This window comes from Musca domestica, unplaced genomic scaffold, assembly GCF_030504385.1.
Source record: "Musca domestica strain aabys unplaced genomic scaffold, Musca_domestica.polishedcontigs.V.1.1 6, whole genome shotgun sequence".
In the NCBI taxonomy this organism is placed as follows: Eukaryota; Metazoa; Arthropoda; class Insecta; order Diptera; family Muscidae; genus Musca; species Musca domestica.
The window spans coordinates 10,332,659-10,352,936 of record NW_026712363.1 but is presented as its reverse complement, the minus strand read 5'-3'; the positions used below and the strand labels follow the sequence as shown (position 1 = coordinate 10,352,936).

The 20,278-nt window shown below is 34.7% G+C and overlaps 1 long non-coding RNA gene across 2 annotated transcripts; it reads right to left on the bottom strand.

The window, feature by feature from the left end:
* Positions 1–419: 419 nt before the first annotated feature.
* LOC109611623 (uncharacterized) lies at positions 420–1,686 on the bottom strand. Of its 2 annotated transcripts, XR_009343788.1 has the most exons (4): positions 1,553–1,686; positions 1,346–1,493; positions 944–1,235; positions 420–875 (listed from the first exon to the last, which is right to left on the bottom strand). It is a non-coding gene; the product is annotated as an uncharacterized LOC109611623 (long non-coding RNA). The 2 variants fall into 2 exon arrangements; XR_009343787.1 differs by having other exon boundaries at positions 944–1,493.
* Between the last annotated feature and the right edge of the window lie 18,592 nt (positions 1,687–20,278).

Genomic DNA, 20,278 nt, shown 5'->3' with positions numbered 1-20,278 from the left:
GTGATCCTATATTGACAAATTTTTGACAAGACCTCTTCTACATGGGGAAACTTCAATAATATATATTTCTTAATTTATCTTAAATATTTTGCCTTTGAAAGAAATGGATTAAAATGTTTACAACTGTTCTTAAATAATCTTCAGACTGGCAAGGCATAATTTTTAAACAAACAGTTTCTCAAACAGTTTCGTATGATTAAAAAATCAAAATAAAAATCATAAAATATTCATTAAAAACTAAAATTACGGGCCAGCACTGAGGACCGTGTCAGCTAATAACAATACTAACGTATCTGCAAAATATCTCAAAGCACTGCAAACGTACCGTATTGTTATTCTAATTTTTACATTCGTTAATATTCATCGGCTCCATTAAATGATTTAAATGATCGTTTATTTATAACTTGAACGGATTTTAATATTCAATGCAATTATTTTATTTATATCGAAAAAAAACCTTTTAATGTCTAAACCAATTAGGCCAATTTTCAATGCAGAAATTGAAAAATTAATATTGGCCCATATATGGATATGGATGGATAATGAACCTACGTTTATTTCATGCACTGTAGCCGTTTCGCAGAGCATGTTGCCGTTGTTGTTGTTGTTGCCACATATAAGGCACGTACAACATTTAAGTGGTTGTAATATGAGAGCAATTTGCACGTAGTCGTCTGTATCCAGTGGAAGAATAAGTAATTCCGAAATATATGCAAAAGCAGTTTGTTAAAACATAACGAAATTGCCACTTCAAGTATGAGTTATCAGCTAATTTAAAAGTAATCACGAATATGAACAACAGCAACAACAGCCTTCCCCATTCGCAATCTCATGCACTCACATTTACACACGCACGCACGCATCAGATTGTAACACTGGAGCGAAAAAAGAAAATAGAAGTGGCAACTTGCACGCACCATATTACCAACTCATACAAACATACATTCGCATACACATATCCTTCATTTACATTGTATTGCCTTTTTTCGGGGATAATTTCAGCCAAGTGGCAGCAGCAACAGTAGCACCAACAACAGCAAGAAAGTAGAACACTTTTAATGAGATTGCCGTATGTCTGTTCGAGCCAAAGTCGTTGCCAACAGTGTTGTGATGTTTTTGACGACGAACGGCGGGACGCGATGTGGTTGGTATTGGCAGAACACTTTTGTTGCCGTTGCCTTTACGTGCATTTAATTGGATTCCACTTCTTTCTCGTCTATTCATATTTAACTCGACTATGATTGAAAATTGATTACTTTGTGTTCGTTCGTTCTTTCGTCCGCTCAAAGAAAATGAGTGAGACGAGAGCGAATTGTTGAAAACAATTTTCAAAATAGGAAATTACCATTACCCATACTCGTGCACTCGATTATTGGCTCACAACCGTACACACACACACAACAGGCGAGCGCGTTATTGCCACGCCAAGAGGATAGATGATTTGTTCTTACGTTCATGCATGCAATCCAATGTAATCCCATTTCTGTCCGTGACTGCAATCAAAGGCCAAAAAACGTAGAGAATCAAGTGTTATTAGCGTGTTGCTATTTACCTTTTTGGACAAAGGAAGTAGTGCGTATCCTCCAAGTAGCTCTTGTGGCTTTTGATTGGAAATATTGCTCGGAAAATTCATCATTGTATCATTCAACTCTGATGAATGTTGTCAGTCATTCAAAGTTTTCTGAAAATTCTGAAATCAAGAGAGATGGAAATTTATCTGAGCACTGCATGATAACAAAGTGAGTAGTACTAACAGCACAAAGGTCCCAACAATATACAGTTTGTCAAATAAATCAGCCAGAAGGAAGAAATTACAGTGGGGAATGTGAACATTTATGAAATACAAAATTGTTAAAATATGTGTTTCGGGTGCATTATAAATTGGAACTAATATTTGTAATGCAGATTTAAAGAAAATAATTTGGACAAACATAGGACGTATTTTTATATCCTCCACATAGTATGGAAATTCACACAAGGAGTACTTTACCCCCTGAGAGAGAATTGTCTAGGTATATAGGTCCACGTTTTTGTGTAGCCCACATATAACCGTACTCCCATCTGTTCGGTATTTTTATGATTTTAGCGATATTATTAACCGGAATTGTTTATTAACCGTATTTAAAGTTCAGAATCGTTACTACAGCCAATGACAACAAATACTTATGAAGGGCCACGTCTGCTTACAGTCCCCACATAAAGGTTTTTATTTGAGCGGTATTTTTCGACTGAGTTTTGTTTGAAAGTTTTCAAGTTTCTTCCAAATGGTGGAGGGTATAAATGGTTCGGCCCTACTTCGTAGGTTAGCTAATTTTCTCTAAACCACCAGGTAAAAACTTTAAAATAAAAGTATCGAAATTAAATATTGGAACGAGTTCTTCATTAAACCGCAAATGCGGGAAATCGATTGAATAATTTAGTTCAGAACTTTAAATTATTATGTAGTGAGCGAATCGGGAGGTACCATTATATGGCGTCTATGGGAAAACTTGGAGGTACCGTTTTATGGAGAATGTAGAAAAACTTGGACATACATTGGTAATGTTCTACCACATAAGGTAAAATTCATTACAGGCTGTAAATGTCCAATTCTCCAACTGGTTACCTTGCATTTACAGTTGAAAGCAAGTAAGCAAAGACTATAGTCGTGCGGGCCGACCATGTGATACCTTACAACACTACAATATGTTTGAAGCCCCCATATATCCAAATCCATTTTGGCAGATTTCGCTTTTGAAATTATGTCATAGAGCACTTCCCAGATATTACCCTTAGCTTTTTGACCAGGGCAACTGCCCAATATTTATGCACTGCGTTGTGCTGTTAGTTATTGTGGCCCATTTTACAGCTAAATATAATACATAGGTCATCCAAAATGCTAGACTTCTTTTCTGTCCTTAACTCTCTTCTCAGATTGGTTTCAATTGTGTGATCAGGAACATTTTTCTTTGAACCCCTAAATATTTCACGATCAACTCCAAAAGCAAGAGGCCCTTCTGTATCTCCAAATTTAGACTCATCTATAGGATTTGCTTGTCTGCGATATTTGGCTATATTCGTCAACCGTATCTGCGTAAAAAATCCAGAAGCTCGCCTTTTATGCATTCTGGATTTCGCCTGTAAGTTATGTTATGGTCTATTTCACCCACTAAACATTGCCCGATGACCATCAAAATTCCCCAAAAGTAAAAGAATTCTATTCAGACCATAACCTCACCTCCATTTTCACTTTCGTTAGGATTTCTAACTTCCCATCCGGCAACTTATCTCAATTGTGTGCTACTGTTCGACATTCTCCTGTGATCTGTGTTTGTTTTGTTTAAATTTTGGATGGTATAATGCTTGTGAAATGGACCATAACATGTGTGTGAAGGATATCAAAATTTATATTATAAATTCGGAAAGTAACTTTCCAGCACAAGCTCTAATAGATTGAATGGAGCTTTTGTCCTTTACATAGATATATAGCAAATTATATGTAAAATATACAAAATTTCTAGTATTGTTGAAAATCCATGTGAAGAGAATTGGATATTTATACCCTACACCACATAGTGGTAAGGGTATTATGTCTTTGTGCATTTGTTTGTAACATGGAGAAGGAGGCGAGATAGACCCATAGTTACTTTTGAGGATCTCCATAGAATCACTTTGTGAGTTGATTTATACATGTCAGTCCATGAATTTTGCTGAACAAAATGCATCCAAACAACATTTGTTTGGCCCAAGGACGACCCCTATTGGAGATAATCGGTAAAAATTTAGATATAGCTCCCATATATATATATATTCGTCCGTTTGCCGTTTATTGTGCCCCAAACGTGTAATATCAGCCCGGTTTGCAAATACAACCAAATTAGGCCTGAAAATAAGTATGCCAAATTTGATCGAAATCGGTTCAGATATAGCTATAGCTCCCATATATATTGTTCATCCGATTTGTTATTTTTGTCCTCCGCAGCCGTAATATGCACTCTGTAACAACAATATTTGGAGAAATATATCAAATGCAGCTCAGAAATACCTTTGCTAAATTTTATTGAGATCGGATCAGATTTGGATATAGCTCCCATATATAACTTCATCCGATTTACCTTTTATTGTGCACCAAAAGTCTAATATTTGTCCAAATGGGGTGAAATTTGGCACTTACGACCGAATTGAGTCTGGAAGCTTGTATGTCAAATTTGGTGAAGATTGGTTCAGATATAGCTATAGCTCCCATATATATTGTTCATCCGATTTGTTGTATTTGTTACCCACGGCCGTAATATGCAGTAAGTCTTTTGAACTTTAAATTATAATTATAATCTCCTCCCATAAAAACTTTTAATTGTTATGTGGAGCTCTACAAATTAGCAAAGTAGTGGAGGGTATCAGAAAGTCGGCCCCGCCCGACTTGGTTTTAATTTGCAGTAATAGTAAATAATATTTTTGTGTGGGAAGGTTTCAAGGAATTGGCTGTGGAAAATTCCAATTGGTCGACTTTTTCCTCCCATAAATATTTTGAGTACATCGCCAAATAATATATGCTTCTAGTATGACCTTTAGATTGGCTACAAATTATTTGTATATACAAAATTATTTGTTATACAATTCTACTATAATCTAAATCTTACATAAACGCCAGAAATTTACATATTCAAACACATTATAGGATTAAACCGTACTTTTGTGAGTTTAGTGGAAAATATGTCCAAGTACACATATTTATTTTCTTCAGATACTCAAAATAAAATTTGATCTAGAATAATTCTTACTTTTACACTTTCCCCCAAAAAATAAAGTGTCGAAGGGATATTTTGATTCGGATGGGTGAGTGTTAAATTGACGGTAAGAAAATCAAATGAATGATTTTAATTTTTAGTATATACAATTTCAATAAATTGTCCAAAAGAGTACTGTGCCTAGATATATTGTTTATACTGAGATTTATAGTGAATAAAATTCTATGTCGGTTTAGGGATGTCCGTCCGTCTCTCTGTGAAAATCGCTTTACCTTCCTAACAAATTGTAGTAAGTTGATAAAATTTAGCTCAAATTTGCGTTTGTTCTGCAGGACTTTTGGTATTGAAAATGGCTATATAGGTCCACGTCTTGGTATAGCCCCTATATAACGGAACCTCCCTATATTTGGTATTTTGATGACTTTAGCGACATTATTCGCAGGAATTATTTCAAATCTTGTATTTGCATTTCGTAAAGGGTACTGCAGCCTGTGACAGAAAACTACGTTTGCAGGTCCACGTTCTGGTATAGTCCCCACATAAAAGTACCTGCCTTAATTCGGTATTTTTGTGATTTTAGCGACATTATTTAACGGAATTGTTTCAAGTTTCGTATTTGAATATTGAAATGGCTTATGACAAACTTGCCATACGTCTTCGTATTGACCCCAATATTATGGTAGCTCCCTATATTCGGTATTTTTATGATTTTTAACAGTGTTTTTCAATGTATATTTTTTTAATTTCCAAAATCCTTCCAAATGGAGGAGGGTATTCAAAGTTGGGCCCGGTCAGACTAACTGATTTTATTACTTCTGGGACCTATAGTAGTATTTTACATAGAATATTTTGATATGCTTCGATAATGTTTAAAGGGTGTCTGTAAACCTATTTAAAAAAGGACCAAATAGACCCTTTTATTGACTCGCTTGAGGGTAACAATTTGATTGTATTCTTATATACATTTTACCGAATATATCACATTCATAAATTGCACGGATTTCGGGCAATATTATTCCGAAAATGTCCAAAAATGTGAAAAGGGGCGAACTTGCCTTCTATATATAGGTTAGTTGCCGATGTAAACTTTCTAAACGCCGATTGTGGTGTCTTTTTTTAAAGCTCTACTTACATACTCTGCTAGATTTCATCGTAATTTTTGAAAACGTTTAGATTTGTCGCACGGTGTTTTTAAAAAAATATCAATAATACTAAGATTCAATATTCCAGCAATAGCCTTTATTTTGAAGAGCTATAATGCAATAAATATTATCATATACAATCAATGTCAATTAACGGTCAATTTTGATGAAAAGTTATGCATCAAAATGTTAGCTAATCATTGACCTATCGACGGATGAAAAAAATGAATAAACGCCTCTAGATACCTTGATCGGTTGGTATTGTTATTATTGCATATAACTGCACTTCTGGGAATGCACAGAAAAGTTGCATCATATGCGGTTCAAAATTATATTTATATTAGCTGAACCCGGTGCACTTCGCTACCCCTTTTGATTTTATATGCATTCAAAATTTTATATACGAATAGGTGTTGGTTAAAAAAAAAAAATAAAAAATATGTATTGTAATACTTTAATGCGTAAATAAAGAAATAGCTCCGTCTACCAATGCATGAACATGACGGGAACAGTTGACAAATGAGAAAAGCAGGAACATGCCAAATTTAGTCCGCATACACCAAGCTTGTCCTTCGGATTTATTAATATCATAGCAAATGCCAAGCGTGCAAGAAACTGCAATCTTTTGAAGTTAAGTGGCATTTCTGTTGCTATTAGAGAATTCGATGTAGCAGCATACGTCCGCGTAATAATCGTATCCTCAACTAATTTCCTGTGTAGTTTTTTTACTGTTAGTCTAATGCCATTGCAAAGGCGTCTAATACCATTGCAAAGGCGTCTTAATAAAATCATATCCCAATCTGAACCGATTTCAATATAATTTGACAATATTTATTTTTATACCGAATTCCGTCAGACCTTCCATATTTTATTGAAATTGGTGCGTCAAATATGTAAAATCGGCCAATATTATATATATGAGCTATATCCAAATCTTAACCAATTTCTAATTAATTTGTCAAATTTATTTTTGTAACCAAATTCCTACACATATTCTGAATTTCATTGGAATCGGTCACATATATTGTTTGGTTCATCAAATATGTGAAATCGGAAGAAAATGTATATGGGAGCTATATCTAAATCTGAACTGATTTCAATATTATTTGACAAATGAAATCGGCAGAAATATATATATAAGGGAGCTATACCCAAAACTTTGACAAATTTATTTATGTACCAAATTTAGGCACTCATGCTGAATTTCATTGGAATCGGACAAACGTATAGTTTTCTGTGCATCAAATGTGTGAAATCGGGCGAAAATATATATGGGAGCTATATCTAAATCTGGACCGATTTCAATATTATTTGACAAATTTATTTTCTGGTCAAAATCCCGTCACACATTCCAAATTTCATTGGATTCGTACATGTCGTGTTTGGTGCATCAAATAAACGAAATCGGTCGAAAATACATATGGGAGCTATATCCAAATCTGAACCGATTTGGATATAATTTGACAATTTTATTTTTGTACAAAATTTAGTTACTCATGCCGAATTTCATTGGAATCGGTTATTCGTATGTTGTTTTGTGATTCAAAATTGTGAGATCGGCCGAATATACATATGGGAGCTATTTCCAAATATGAACCGATTTCAATATAATTTGGCAAACTTATTTTTGTTTCAAATTTCGTTACTCATTTAAAATTTGAGACTGTACATGTAATCGATCAATAGGTATGTGCATATAAGATCTAAATTTTTGTTAGGTACCTCCGATTCCGTTGCTATATCTCCAGTTCCAAGTGGAATTTCAAAAATGTTTATAGCCTATGTTATTTTCAGGCGATGTTGTAGTATACTCGGAAATTTTCAGGAAAATATGTTCAGCGGTTTTCGAGTCCATAAATTACAAAAAAACAAAAACATACATACAAACATTTTCCTTTTTTATAGATATGGGAATTTATAGATTTTTATAGAAGATACACATAATCAGACGGTGTCATATTTTACGTACTTAAATGTCATTATATCTAAATTTTAAGCACTTTATTTAATACATTAATACAAGCAATAGGGTATTCAAAGAGGGACGGACATAAATAAAATCATGAGGAATATGTCCTGTACTTTGCAGGATATAATGTCAGTATTTCGAGGAATTACAAACGGAATGTCAAAAATAATATAAATATCATACCCTTCATTGTATGATGAAGGGTATATGAGACAACAAACAGACTAAATACCAGGCACATGAATTTATGAGGACACAACAATATTTTTGTAATTTCCCGTTTATTTGCAAAAAAACGTGTATTATCCAAAAAAATATATATACGTTATATGTGGGTATGAATATAGCCACAGCGAGCAAAAATGGCGACAACGGCGAGAAAAGAATGTTGGATATTTCCGTTTGAAATGTGAAATTCGTCCGAGTTCTATGAGGGTGTATGGGGTAGTGAATAAAATTATTTGTTGGTTTTCAACAAAAGAAGATACCCTACACCGCAGTTCGAACCGACCACCACCTCATACATTCACCTTCAGCACTGGCAAAACAATCATCGCATTTACCATCCTGCCACAGATGTCAGCAATACAGAGAATAACCAAACGCCCGACCGACCGCCTAACGGAGCGACAATATTCGCTGGTTTCCTTTGAGACATACAAATAATAATAGTTGGAGGGTAGAACAAATGAAATGAAGTTTTTTCAGAATTTCCGTTTTGTTCTCGCTCCACAACAATAACACCCACAAAATAAATACGCACCCACACCACTGCAATTTATGCCATTACCGAAAATATGTATCTCATTCCATTTCATCTTCTTTGTCACTGCATGTACATACGTACATACATATACACAAAAAAGATATACCAAATGTCGAAATCAGCTCAACCATCAAAGGACTCTCGTTGAGGCACCGACAACAAACAACAATGCGGCAAGTAAAAGGCAACAACTGTAACAACAACACTCAGAAAAGCAATAATAACAAAGCAAAACAATTGGCATAGCTCTGCCGGTGCCTTTGCTGAATTCCTATCTCCAAGTCTGTGTTGTTCCTTTTGCTCTTCTGCAGTTATTCTATTTCATTTTTTTTTCTGCCGGAAATTCCTACTGAATTTATTCCTGGAAACATTTCGTAGGTATTGTCACCCTAATTTAATCATATTTGCTTGATTTGTTCTTCAATTGTGACATAAAATCGTACGTGCCACATAATGTTGCAAATGTTTTGCCTTGTTATATTCGTATACTTCTTGTTCTCCTTGAATGTCAATTTCCATAACCACTTTTCGGCTTCATCATTAATATACACTGAAAAACAAAATTTATGAAATTACATGATGTCACATTTAAAATATGAAATGAAAACTAAATACCTTATGTAGAATTTACTATATAAGGAATTTGAATTTTAAATGTCTGGAAGAAGAGTTTGAGATGAAGATTTCCTTACAAAATCCTTTTTTTCGGATTTTGAAAAAATGTGTAGTTTTTTAAAGAGACCTTTGCATGATATTAATCTACTCCTATTCATTTAAAAAAAAAATAGCTAAAATAAGGCTTTTTTACAAGTTAGATCTACATTGTGCACTTTGCGCGAGGAACTGTGAAGACGGTGAAGAGCTTTTAAAACATCTAAAATCGGTCGGACCCAATTTAAAGGACTTCTGACAAAACATATTCTGTCATTGAAAAATGTTTTGTAAGGCGGATTTTTATTGAGACCAAATATTTGTATTTGTACCAAATGGAAAAGTTCGCATAAATATAAAACAAGTAAAAAACTCGGCCGGGCGGAACTTTGAATAACCTCCACCATTTATGCTACTTCCACCATTTGGAACGAATTTGGCAATTTTCAAAAAAAAAAAAAAAAAATAAATAAATCCTTTAAAAATTCTGTTCAAATCTTAAAAATAACAAGTAAAAAAGCAGTAGGTTCGGCCGGGCTAAACTTTGAATAACCTCCACCATTTGGAACGAATTTGGAAAATTTCAAAAGAATAACATTGGGGGCTATACGATATTTAAAATTTTTTTAAAATATTATTTCGATGAGTTACAAACGGAATGACGAACTTAATATACCCTCCATACTATGCATGGTGGAGGGTATAAAAATAGCAATAAATAAAATTTAGCTGTTATTGTAGGGTCTATACAACGACGTGGACCTGCATCAAATTTGTCATAAGACATTACCAAACCTAAAACAAACAAGTACCTCCGCCATTTTCAAGAAATTTCATAAATTTCAAAAAATTCCTTCGAAAAATACTGTTCGAATAAAAACAGTTATATGGGGCTATACGAAGACGTGGTCCTTCATAAGTAATTTTTGTCATGGGCAGTAGTAACGGTTCCGAACTTCAAATACAAAATTTGAAACAATTAAATAATATTGCACACAATCAAAAAATACCGAATATCTGGGGGTACCGTTATATGGACGTTATAAAAAATTGGACAATTGTAGATGTAAAGTACTCACAAGGAACTCCTTTTGTGGATTTCAGACAATTCCACTGAAAAATGTGGCTAAAATCATCAAAATACGGAATATCGGGGGGTACCGTTATATAGGGGCTATACGAAGACGTGTACCTGCACAGGCAATTCTGTCATAGGCTGTAATATCCATTACAAACCTCATATACCAAATTTGAAATATTTCCGGTGAATAATATCGCATAAATCACAAAAAAACGAAAACATTTGAGTAAAATTTTAACAACCCACTTCATTTTGTTCGGAAGCTAGAGTCATTTCCACAGACGGACAGCCGGACGGACATTGCTAAATCGACATAGAATTTTATGCTGATATGCTGATATATATACTTTGTGAGGGCTAAAATGTGGAATGACAAATTTAATATGCCCTCCATACAATGGTGGATGGTATAAAAATCTATCCAATTCGGGCTGGTATTACATATATGGTAGACAATAACCGTAAAATGGGATGAAGATGCATATAGAGTGTAACGATCTCGATTAAATTTGGCAGAGTTATTTTGGAGTTTTCACCAAATTTGAAGTACTTGTTTCAAGGATGAATTCAATCGGAATTGCCTAAAATCAGTCCATTTGGGCTGACATTAGCCACTTGGTGCACAATAAATCTGAAATTGGATAAAGATATACAGGGTGAGATGAAAAAACTGCAACTAACTTCAGACTGCTGTCATTTTTAAGCCACTTGTCCTACAGCTGCTGAAATTATTCTAGTTACAGCTCATTATATTGTTTACAAGCGTACAAAAGCATTTTGGTGAGAAGTTTCCAGAATTTTTTTTTTTTCGTGATGGAATTCAAGCCTAATAGTGTAATTTCTGTATATTTTTCTGGAAAACCACAAGTGGCTTTCGTTAGAACACTCCAGCATTTAAATGTGAATAAATCTTTTGTGCCTCGTTGCCGTGATACTGGTAGCGTTTCCCGACGTCAAGGAAGTTTACGGAAGAAAACAGCAACGTCCGCAGAATTGGTTCGAAACCCGCTTCGCAGTTGCCAAAAAATGGCTTGTGAGCTGACAGTATCGCAATATTCCATTCGCAAATATAGAAAAATAGCTCGGGGTAAAGCCACTGAAATTCCAAAAAGTGCAGGAAAATAGACTCAAAAGCGCTAAAGAGTTGCTTCGTTTGGCCGAAAGTGGTGAACTGCCGAATTTTGTTTTCTCCGATGAAATATTCGTTGTCCAGCAGTTTGTTAACAGACAAAATGATCGTGTTTACTTGCCAAAGAGGTCACTGAAAATGTGCACCTTCGGTAGGCCACCAGAACTCAAGCGCCGGCCATGGTGATGGTGCCGAATATTATAGCGAAAATATTCTGGAGGGTGTATTAAAGCCTTGGGCGCGCAAACATTTTGGCCGCAAACCTTGGACATTTCAACAGGACTCAGCACTATCGCACTTAGCACGCGCCACCCAAGAATGGTTACAAAATGACGTTCCTCGCTTCATTTCCAGCGCACAAGGGCCACCAAAATCTCCGGATACCAATCCGTTGACACTAAAAAATTTCAAAGTGTCGATCACCTCAAGCAAGCGCTTCGCCGTGAATGGGCCAATGTACCATAGAGCAACATTCGGTCTGAGTGTGACGGTTTCATTGGCCGTTTCTAGGTCATAATTCGTGCCAAAGGTGACCAATTCGAACAAATCTAAACTTATTCTAAAATTGGTTGCTATTTTCCACATTTTTTGCTTTCATTTAAAAAAAAAAATGTAAAAACTAGTTTGACTTTGTTTGTTAGTGGAAATCAGTTAAAATATAGCTTTTATAGGTTAGTCTTAGCCTTTTTCAATATTAAAACGCGATATGAACTTTTATTTGCTACACATGATTCTACTAAATATTCATAGTGGTGCATAGTATCATATTTTCGACTCCGCCCGACTTTTGACCTTTCCTTACTGGTTCATATAGATAAAAATGATTCGATTTGCAACGCATTGCACATCTACGTCACAAGTCGGAGCTCTATTGAACTTGACAGCATACACTAGGTATCATTCCTTTATTTACGACACTTTTGTCAGACAGTGTTTTCTTCAGAGTATTCTATCGTTGGCCCCATATAATTCTTCCCTTACACCTTGTTGACGACTCGTAGACGATTTTTGTTGCAGTGCAAAGTGCTTCTGTTGTTTGTCATCAGCTGTAATTTATGGCTTCATTTTCATCAACATCCAAAATCATTGGTTGCTGTTCACTTGATTGTGTTGAGCTGTATTTTTATATTGTTTTCTCTGCAATACACAAACACACGCATTTAGATATTCCTTTTGCATATACCATATTCAAATACAATATTACTTAATTTGTGTTGCTAACGTTTGGTGTTATTATTCCTACATGCGGTGGCAGGGAATCCAATTTTTCCTGCTGATTGTTTAATAGGGTAGGAAAGCTGAATATGTAATAATTTCAGGCAGTATTGGCAAACTACTTTGACGAAAAATTAAAAAGGTCTTTAGTCCAGAATAGGAACACCGAAATCATCTTCTCATATGATACAAAAATAATTTTCCGGATTTTTCGTTTCGAGCTAACCTAATACTTCGGTGGTACTGCCGTTACCATCGTTTAGTATTAAAATTTCGAAATATTTGAGGCAATTCTATCAAAATGGGATTGTTTGCATTACCTACAATCAAAAATAGCACCTTATGCTCGTTTCCCCTCCATACCAGCTTTGCAATATTATGACATAAACTGCGAAGATGTTTCACTTTTGATTAAATTTACCATTAGGTGATAAATTTTGCACCGCACAGGAAAACCAACTCAATAAGGGATAGGTAATAAATTTTGCACATGTGTTTCATATCTGTAATAAAGAAAATTGCTACGTTTGCGATTTTTTTTGTTCGTTGTTTCCAAGTATAAAATATTATTTGAAATATTTTGCACCACAGAGGAATACGGCGGAATGTGTGGTTATGGTTTGACTCCATTAGAGTAATTCAAATTTGTTGCGAATTGTATGTAAAAACAATGGTGACGTTTACTGATTTATGAAGTCACACACTTTGATGTTATTTTACGCAGCGAGTGAATCATATACATATAGCCATATTTATATAAAATTTTAAAATTATAAATTTAATGAATTAATGCACACTTTTAAATATAGGTCACATAGAATATTTTAAACACCATACTTTGATTGATCAGCATTATATTTTAGGCTATGAGAAATTAAATATATAACTCTACCTCTTGTAATAATTCAATTGAAAAGTTTCACAGCGGAAAAATTACACTCCAAAAAGTTTTTTAAGTTCTATGGTCAAACTTTGTAGGAATCTTCATATATCTTTATTTCAATATAAAAAAAAAAAACCTGAGTAATATTTTTCAAATTAATGTCTGGCTCACTTTAAAAGTTCTACAATAATTACATATTCAAGCGGTACAGAAAGTCCAAAACTCAGCCTGCCGACTACATGAAAAAATACAGAAATACAAATAGTAGGCCGTAAAAATAAACATGTAAAAAATCAGCTATTTTCGGCCGGGCTGAACTTTTTATACCCTCCACCATTTGGAAGAAACAATTCCATTAAGCAATTTGGCTGAAATTATGAAAATACCGTATATCGGGGGTAAATTATATTGTGGACCTATACAGACAATTCTCTTCTAGGGAGTAAAGTACTCACAAGGAACTCCTTGTTAGAATTTAAGACCATTCCATTAAAAAATGTGGCTAAAATCATCAAAATAATGAATATCGGGGGACACCGTTATATGGGGTATACGATATCGTGGACCTATGAAGATAATTCTCTGCCACAGGATAAAGTACTCGGAAGTAACTCCTTGCGCTAAAATCATCAAAAATACCGATTATCGGGAGGTACCGTTATATGGGGGTTATACGATATCGTGAATAAAGTAATCCTTGTGAGGATTTTCAGACAATTCCATTGAAAAATGTGGCTAAATCATCATGAGGGCTATGCGATATCGTGGACAAATATAGCCCATCTTCGAACTTGACCGGCCTAAAGACAGATCTGTGCAGAATTTTAGCTTTTCTTGTGAGTACTTTATTCCCTAGAAGAGAATTGCCTATAGAGGGCCACGATATCGTATAGCCCCCATATAACAGCGTCCCCCGATATTCGGTATTTTGATGATTTTAGCCGTATTTGTCAATGGAATGGTCTGAAATTCTACTTTACTTGAGTACTTTAACCCTGAAAGAGAATTGTCATATAGGTCCATGATATCGGAGGTACACCATATAACGGTACCTCCCGATATTCGGTATTTTGATGATATCAACTAAATTTTTCAATGGAATTGTCTTCAAATCCTCACAAGGGGTTCCTTCTGAGTACTTTACCCCTAAAAGAGAATTGTCTTCATAGGTCCTCGTATTTTCATGATTTTGTGCAACATTATTCAATTGTTTCAAATTTCGTATTTGAAGTGCGAAACCGTTACAACAGCATATGCCAAAAATTACATATGAAAGACCACGTCTTTGTATAGCCCCATATAGCAGTTTTCATTTGAGCGGTATTTTTTGACTGAATTTTTTTGAAATTTCTCAAGTTTCTTCCAAATTGAAAGTTTGACCGAACTTAACTTCTGTTTTACATTTTTACCTTATTTTCCACCTTAAATAGACGAAATTTAAGATTTTAATTACAAACAACTGGAATCTCTCTCTTTCAAAAATATTATTATACCCTCCACCATTCTATGGAGATTGTATTAAATTTGTCATTCCGTTTGTAACTCCTCGAAATATATATAATAGACCCTACAAAGTATATATATATATATATATATATATATATATATATATATATATATATATATATATATATATATATATATATACATTCTGGATCAGCGTAAAATTCTAAGGCGATCTAGCTATGTCCGTCTGTCTGTCCAAAGCGTAGACGAATTGAGGTAGAAGGCTAAAATTTTGCATACATACATTGTTTACCAGTAGGCAGGTTAAGTTCGTAAATGGGTCATGTCGGTCTACGTTTTCGTATAGCCCCTTATAAGGATACCTCCCTATATTCGGTATTTTTATGATTTTAGCGACAGCATTTACCGGAATTATTTCAATTTTCGTATTTAAAGTTCGCAATGGGTGCTACAGCATATGACAAAAATTTATGTATGCAGGTCCACGTCTTCGTATAGTCCCCATATAACGGACCCTCCCGATATTCGGTATTTTCATGATTTAAGCAACATTACTTACCGGAATTATTTCAAATTTCGTATTTCAAGTTCGTAATGGGTACTACAGCCTATGACCAACATTTTTGTATGCAGGTCCACATCTTCGTATAGCCCCCATATAACGGTAGCTCCCGATATTTGGTATTTTGATGATTTCAGCAAAATTATTCACTGGAATCGTTTAAATCGTGTTGGGAGATCATTATGGGTACTACAACCTATGGAAAACAATTTTGTATGCAGGTCTCCATTCGTATAGTCTCCATATAAAAGTTTTCATTTAAGTTCTAGTTTACGGAAGTTTTTTGAAATTTTCAATTTCAATTTTTCAACTTAGCTGATTTTTTATTTATTTTTCTTGTCTCTTTGTTTTCTTTTTTAGATAAAAGTAAGCCTTAAAATAAAAATAAAAGCCACAAAATTAATGCTTTAAAGTACAGGATGCATTCCAGAAGTATCTAGTCAAGATTTAACATTCAAATTTAATATATAGTTATTTTTCTGAAATTTTCAATCTATAAACTTATTTCGAACCAATTTTTCGTACCGGCATAAGAGCATCAACATATTAATTTGGATCTTAGCTGATCTCTGCCAAGTGGTATGTACCTGCCACATCACCGTAATCGTGGACTTTCTCCCAAATATCTAGCAAACTTTTTGAATGCCTTCATCAAAATATTCGATTCAATTTATCAATTGTACTTTCCCAAACATTAAAAATCGTCATGTTTGGCGAGCAATCGACATATCTGACAACTCATATTATTGTCTCATATTTATTATAAAAAAAATTATATTATTTTAATGTAAAATATAATATGAACTGTCATATTTATTAACACAACTTAAAAGTGATTTCAAAAATATCTTAAGAACAGACAGACATCCTTAATTAGAATTAAAACCACGCACACATTCCGATTTCAAATTGTGGTGAAAAGCAACAATAAAGTTAATTTAAGGTTAAATTCCAGAAAAAAATATACATAGAATAATGAAGAAAAAAAAACAAATAATTAGGAAAAATTACCACCTGAAACTAATGTTGGGGAAAATGAAACTGAATTAAATGGTCTGTGAGTTTTAATATCCGCAATGACGCGTTGAACTCAATGAACGCCAACCCCCAAAAGAAAAAATAAAACAAAAACAAAGATGAACTTTTGGCATCCGGGTGGCGGAGCCAAGCGGGAGAGCTAATAATGTGACAGATAATTAAGCAAAATACGTATATATAACAATTAACCCAAAAGCAATTAAATACGAAAAATGTTCAGAATCAAAAAAAGGAAAAAAAGAGAACAGCACTGGCTTGCTTGTAGAGGGTGCAGCCTTTGCTTATTTTGATTTTACTGAACAGACAAAGACAGTGTGTGCGTGTGTATGAGTGTTTGGGGACAGCAGGTTTATTTTGGGACATAACCTTTCATAAATGGCCCTTTAAATGTAAACTAAAACCTAAAATAATAAACAAAAACCAACAAGAAACAGCCAACTCAACGACAACACCAACAACAACATAGTACTCTGAACATTCGATACGTTTTACCGCATACTTATTTCTGTTTTTTTTTTGTTCCTTATTTTTTTAAAGATATGTCTGTCAACCTCCATCAATTGTCAAATGAAAATGTCAAAAATATCAGTGAAATGTGTTATGAACTGGCCCTTGAGACTGAGATGGGCAAACTGTTTTGAATTCGAAAAAATCCATATCTGGCAGTTCTTTAACATGCGTGCTGCACAAAAAGGTGGGTCCAATGATCCGTTTTAAAAGGAAGCTCTTGCCCTGCACATTGCAGCAAACTAAGTGGGAAAATAAGCCTATAATCTTCAAAATACAACATGTGATACCCTACAATATTACAACATTTCAAATTATTTTGAAATTATGTCATAGAGCTCTGCCCAGATATTATCCATACTTATTTGACCAGGGACATTTGCCCAATGTCTACGCAACCCATCGTGCTGTTAGATGTTGTGGCCCTTTTTACAGCTAAAAGTAATCCAATGGTCATCCAAAATGCTATAATTCATTGGCTTCAATTGTGTGATCAGGATTTTTTTCTGTTTTTGGTTCATTTGAACAACTAAATGTTTTGCGATCATCCAAAAAGCAAGAGGCCTCTGTATATCTAAATTTAGACTTATTTATATGATTTGCTTGTCTACGATATTTGGCTATATTCGTCAACAAAATCAGCATGAAAAAGCCAGAAGTTCGCCTTTTTGTGTATTTTGGATATCGCCTGTGAGTTTTTTTCAGCGTTTCGGTAGAATGGGAATGTTGGTATTTTTTTTTTTTTCAAACAAAGATAGTGGTACATTCTACTCGCTGTCCTAAACTCTTACTTCATGCGAAATTTCGTGTCCTTAGGCTTCTATTTGCGACCTTTATAACGGCTGCAAAATCAGAACAATTTTTAGTTTTTGGTCCATTTCAACCCCTAAGCTTCTTCTTCTGCCCAGCCCTAAGCTCTAGCCCCATGTTAAATTCCGCGTCGATTGGTCTATAATTCCGACCTGTAGAGCAACTGTAAAATCAGTAAATTTTTCAGTTTTCGGTCCATTCCAAAAACAGTATGCTTCTATTCTGACCCTAGCCCCACCTCAATTCTAAATTTCGTGAAGATCGGGTCATAATTGCGACCTGTAGAGTGGTTACAAATTAACATGGACAGACGGACATACATAGCTAGATCGACTCAGTTCGGTGAGATAAGAAGATCCATATGTACTTTCCTATGTGGGAAACCAATATTTCGAGGTGTTACATAATTTTTGGCCCAATCAAACTTATAATACCCCCAACACATAGTCTTGTATGGTATAAAAACTAGTAAAAAAGTCTTAAAGTCGGACGGGATCGACTGTCTGATACCCTTCACCACTTTGAATATTTAGTAGAGCTTCACATAACAAATAACATTTTTAAGGGGAATGTGTGAGAATTAAATCATAGCAACTATGATTATAGTTATAATTTAAAGTCCAACAGAACTAATATATGAGAGGAAAATCGAATCGATTTCTACTAAATTTGCCGAGGTGTTTGCGCTTTTTCAATATGGCTTATATTACCAATTAGGGCACAATTAATTTGAAATCGGATAAAGATTTATATGTGAGCTAAATCCAAACCTGAATCGATCACGGTAATATTTGGAAATGGTATTTCTGAGTTGTTATAACAAAAAAAAATTGCAACAAACGCCATAATTTTTACGTTTTTTTTTAGCCAATTCCCGGCGAAGCGCTAGCTTGAGGTGATCGACACTTTGGAATTTCTTAGTGCAAATCTTGCTTTCCTAAATACTCTAGAGTAAAATACACCCTCGAAAAGGTTTTCGCGATAATACTCGGCATTTATTCTGATACCACGGTCGATTAATACGAGCGGAGAGCGGCCATCGGCTGTTATGGCGTAGGCCGGCGCTTGAGTTCTGGTTGCCAACCGAAAGTCCACATTTTCAGCTGACCTCTTTGGCAAGTAAACACGATCATTTTGTTTATTTACAAACTGCTGGACAACGAATGTTTTATCATCGGAGAAAACGAAATTTTGCTCTTTTGAGTCTATTTTCTTTCTGTTGCGATGTAAGTTCTTGCACTCTCTGGAATTTCAATGGGTTTACCCCGAGCTCATTTTTCAATATTTGCTGAATGGAATATTGCGATATGTTCAGCTCACGAGAAATTTTTCGGTCACTGCGACGCGTGTTTCGATCGAGTCTCTTCTTTACTTTTCGAAACATTTCTGATTCTTCCGTCCACTTCCTTGACCTCGGGCTACGCTACCAGTATCACGGTAACGAGAGATGGTACGAGACACAAAAGATTTATTCACATTTCATTCACAGTGATCTAACGATAGCCACTTGTGGTTTTCCAGCCAAATATCACGCTTGAATTCCATCACAACTTAACTTTTTTTTTGGAAAATTCTCACCAAAATGCTTTTGTACGCTTGTAAACAATATAATGAGCTGTCACTGGAATAATTTAAACAGCTGTCGAGCGAGTGGCTAGGAAATGACAATAGTCTGAAGTTGGTTGCAGTTCGTTCATCTCAATCTGTAGTGGTTGTTATACATTGCGAATTTGATATAACAATTTAATATCTTAAAATAAGTTACTAAGATAAAAAAACAAATATTCGGAGGTAGCGTCTTATAAGTGATACGAGAAATATTGAGCCAGAAGTATACTGCCACAGAAGATAGAACCTATGTACCGAATTTTAAACGATTCCCCTGAAAATGTGGCCAAAATCGTCGGAAAGCCCAATATCGGGATGCACCAAAACATGGCGAAATAACAAGACGTGAGGCCATCGAAAGATAACGTGATTACAACAGACAAAAAGACGGATGTCGCTATATATGTATATATTTTGTTAGATCTAACGGAATGACAAAGTTAATATACCCTCCATAGTATTGTGGATGGTATCCAAACTAAGAAAAATTGAACTACTCAATTATATCCGGGGGTTGAGGGAGATAGGGTCGTAGTATTCCCCTTAGAGGACAACGAGAGTGACAACTTTGCCAATCCTTTTTGTGGCAGATTCAGTTAAGTTGTGGTGATGAGCGAATATGTTCCTCCATAAGGACTTACATAGATTTGGAAGGGAGGTGATGGTTTTTAGAGCGAGGCATGTCGAATTTGGAAAATGTTTGTGGTACTTTCACACTATGTT